At 34.5% G+C, this 4,663-nt stretch overlaps 1 long non-coding RNA gene across 1 annotated transcript; it reads right to left on the bottom strand.

Moving 5' to 3' along the window:
- LOC113152848 lies at positions 1-2,097 on the bottom strand. Its single transcript, XR_003297930.2, has 3 exons — positions 702-2,097; positions 447-595; positions 1-364 (listed from the first exon to the last, which is right to left on the bottom strand). It is a non-coding gene; the product is annotated as an uncharacterized LOC113152848 (long non-coding RNA).
- Between the last annotated feature and the right edge of the window lie 2,566 nt (positions 2,098-4,663).

Genomic DNA, 4,663 nt, shown 5'->3' on the forward strand with positions numbered 1-4,663 from the left:
TCAAGTCTAGTAAACCTTTATTTGTATAATTCAATCACAAATTTTTGAGAGGTTTTACAGTGTGTACAGCACACAGCACCCTGTGTCCTTACTAAAAATGGGCAAGAAAAAACTTTAAAAGGAAAACAAATAAAAATATTTCCTTTACAGTGAACCATCATGACACAGCTACCACCACAATATATGATCTGTGATCATTTAAATTTCATTTACAGGAGAGAACAGCTCAGTATCCAGGAACTCATCTGGGCATGTTGGCAGTTCAGCTGGTGTTACCTTTGCGAATGTCTAGCTCACGATGCATTTGACACCAGGAGCACAACCCACAGAAACAGGAAATTGCAACGTCAGAACAGAGAGAACCCTGCGGAGAACCAAAAATATATATATGTGAAGTTATAAATACACATGTAAAAGGTATAATTTTTTACATGTGCATGCCATACCTTGATGCCGTATCTGTTTCGCATGGTGACCCTTAGAGACAGCCCTGCAGCAGGAAACAGTAGGTCGTATAGTGGGAAACAACGGTTCTCTTCAAATTCTTTTGAAACTGTGAATGCAAGGCAAGGGCAGCACCAGAAACCATAGCAACCTAAAAATCACACAACAGAGAGGTGCAATCTATCTCAAGTGATTCAGTATGACTAGAAAACACTAAATAAAAACACAATGGTCAAATTTGTTTTATGGATTCTTACAGGTAGTCACACTTGAAAAGCAGCCAAAGAGATCACTACTCCAGTCGTCCGAGGAGTTTGCCATTGTTGAACTTGTTGAACTTTAGATACGGACTGTCAACAACATACTGTTACTGCACAGAAATCACAAACTTATGTTCAACAAATATCCTTATGTTACTTTTGAAAAAGGTTTTTCATGAGAACCTTATATTGTACAGTATGTCTTCCTTCTTAATTCCACACAATATTTGAACTAGTGGCAGCTAGACTTACATCAGTTGTTTTACTAGATTGCAGCTTTTCAGTAAAGTGTGAAAAGCAGAGATCATACTACCCTATTTGTTAAGCAGTACTATACATTTACTCAACTACTGTAATTAAGTTCACATGAAAATAATTTAACTCCACATAAAGTTACTGATTTATAAAATACGGTTAATTATGGCTATTGTAAGAATTGGCTCTTTTTTTTAAAGTAATTTGCTACTACTTAACAAAATATGAATTTCTCACTCTGGCTAATTGTGACGCACATTTCTCACTATTTTGTGGATTAATTGTAAAAATAATCAGTAGATTAATTTATAGTAAAAACAGTTACAGCTAACAAAGTTACCGATTAAAAACTGAGTGAAAAAGATTAAGAGTAATAAAAATATTAACTTCTCTTTTCCCCTAAAATCCCCTGAGCTGTACTACTGTGCTTCCAAATGGTGTTAATTTGACTGTATGTTAACTTTCTGTCCGTCATTATAATTAAAATTATGAGCTGGTAATTTCTTCTTCATGTTTGATTGTCAGCACTCCCTGGTTTAACCAGCACAAAGTACAATTGAAAAGTCCCCAGAGGTCAGTGTAGAAATAAGTCACAGTCAGGAATGTCTCTGGAAGCTATCACAAACCAACTTCAGATTCCAAACACATCAGTAGCAGTAGCACATGTGACACTGGCTGCAGAAGTAATGCTGACAACACTGACAAGTTGAGAGTCAGGAACCTGAGATGAGAAGCAGGCCTGAAAGAAGCCTGAAGTAAAAGTCTTTTTGGGGCTGAAAGAAAGCCTGAACAACGTTCATTAAAGTAATGAGTATTTATTATGAGTATTTATATAGTATTCTTTCAGAATGTTAACCCAAAACAATAACAGGAAAGGACATATTAGTCTTAACTGTGCTCTCACACTCATTATCTTCATCCACAGTGGGGTGACTCTTGTGATGTTCACTTTGCTGCCAAGTCTACTAAATCAATGGTCTTTTAAAATAAGGAGTTGCTCATCATGTCTATTCATTTACCTATTTGAATATTTCTGAAATTATAATACTAAAAGTAAAATGTATACAACATCAAATGTAGATTTTATATATATTTCCAAAGTATGATGTCTGCATGGGATTTAATAAGTTCTTTAATTTAATTTTTAATGTTTTGATGCTGATGCCAAGAGTACTTACAATACATATATCTTGTAGTTTTAGAGTTACACTGTCTTAGACCTGTAACATTATAAAAGGATATTATCAAAACAATTTAAAGAACTTTGAAGATAGTCAATCCCTCTGTTGGCAAAAACTAAAAACAAATTGTGTAGTTATGTAATATACAATAAGTGGAGATCAGTAATTTTGCTTAAGCCTGCTTTTTTGAATTTGTAAATACTGTAAATGTTTAGAATCTTAGGATACAAATCTATAATTTGAACTAGTAATCTTTAAGATCATACCTGAATATGATGGGAGTCTTGTCGTCTCTTGTCTCTCTCTGTGAAATTGTCTATTCTGAGAGGAGGGATTTTATACAGGAGTTTACGAACACCTGTAACAACAAACAATGCTGCAGAACCTGAATTTAGACACACAGAGACCAGTGCAGTGAAAAGCACAACAGTTCTTCAGAAATGAATTATGCTGGTATTTTAGCAAATGTGCCTTGGAAATGTATCATCATTGTTTAAGCACGAAGAACTAATAATAAAACCTGATAGGACCTGTAGTTGTTATCAGGCTGTGTCATCATCAACTAATGGACAGTATTCACAGTGCTTAACTATTGTTATTTATTTAATCCAACATAGATTCATTATTTTCCTAATACTCTCAAAAAAATATCCCATATTGTCAGCGTGAAAGAGGTGTTTTTGAGTTCTGGTGAATCTTGTGTCCACTGATGATCCTTAGCCTGAGTGTGAGAGATACTGTGAAGAAGAATGGGATAAACTACCCAAAAATAGTTATATTATTATTATTATTATTATTAATTAACATAATGGGGTATTTTTTTTAGTATTTTGAGGAAACAATGAATTAAATCAATTTTGAAATAAGGCTGTAACAACAATAATAAAGTTAAGCACTGTAAATACTTTCTGGATGCACTGGATGGTGATTCAGGCTTTATGTTTAGCAAGGAGGGCCAGTTTCTACTGGAAGCCTTATTGATTGATTGATTGATTGATTGATTGATTGATTCATTGATTGATTGATTCATTGATTCATTGATCATTTCTTCTGTTCTGCAGGGTAAGAGTAAGGGTGATCTTACCATTACACTATCCAGCCACATATTAAGTCCTGGCTGTATGCTGGCTTTGTATTATTGAAGTAACAAACTCCTTACAGTGGCATAACGTTGTTTTACAGGGAAAAACCTACCAGCACTGGACAGGTTGTGAAAACAGTTGTCTTTGAAGTACACAGATAAAAAATTTATGAAAATCAATCCCCATGGGAAAATTGTTGGTGAACAGCTGCACATTGATGATGGCTCCACCAGAAGACAGGGTTAAGTCAATTAAATCGACCCACTTAAATCTGGCACTATTTTTTTATTTTATTTTATTTTATTTTTTGTGTTAACAAGAAAGCATTACATTATGAAAATGGTGCAATTGTCAAGTCAAATGTTAAGGTGAAATGCACCTGGAAGGTCAGTATGGTTTCTGGGCAGCTTGAGTATTAACTTTAAGTGGTACAATCCAATCAGGGAGTGAAATGAAAGTAAACAATTTGTATTTGTAAGTATTTCTACAGCAGGACATTCATGTGTGTGAATTTTCATAAATAACTTTCTTTAAAATACAGTATATGGAAGAGTAACGAATGGCAAGTGGAGTGGGAGTATGTAAAGTTTAGAGGAAAGGCTGTGAGTTGAATGAAGAAGGCAAATATGATTTTTATTCATTGTTTCCTCTCTCAATACTAAAAAAAATACCCCATTGTTAATTAATATATAATTATACTATTTGGGGTAGTTTATCCCAGTCTTCTCACAGTATCTCTCACGCTCAGGCCTAGGATCGATTCGTGGACACAAGATTCACCAGAGCTCAAAAACACCTCTTTCCCGCTGACAATATGGGATTTTTTTTTGAGAGTTTTAGGAAATAATGAATCTAATGTTGGATTAAAATAAATAACAATAGTTAAGGCACTGTGAATTTGCTGTCCATTAGTTGATGATGACACAGCCTGATAACAACTACAGGTCCTATCAGGTTTTATTATTAGTTCTTCGTGCTTAAACAATGATGATACATTTCCAAGCACATTTGCTAAAATACAGCATATTCATTTCTGAAGAACTGTTGTGCTTTTCACTGCACTGGTCTCTGTGTGTCTAATTCAGGTTCTGCAGCATTGTTTGTTGTTACAGGTGTTCGTAACTCCTGTATAAAATCCCTCTCTCAGAATAGACAATTTCACAGAGAGAGACAAGAGCGACAAGACTCCCATCATATTCAGGTATGATCTTAAAAAGATTACTATTCAAATTATCAGATTTGTATCCTACAGATTCTAAACATTTGAAATATTTACCAGTCAACAAGCAGGCTTATTAAAAGCAAACAAAGACATACAACAAAACTGAGCCCAGTGATTTTTCATAAAAAGAATGGATTAGCGCCACCCTGGCCTCATTCTCTCCCGAAACTGCAGCTCAGATACATATCTCAGTCACTTCTCTCTGCATCAGTTTCAATT

This window comes from Anabas testudineus, chromosome 4 (assembly GCF_900324465.2).
Source record: "Anabas testudineus chromosome 4, fAnaTes1.2, whole genome shotgun sequence".
Classification (NCBI taxonomy): Eukaryota; Metazoa; Chordata; class Actinopteri; order Anabantiformes; family Anabantidae; genus Anabas; species Anabas testudineus.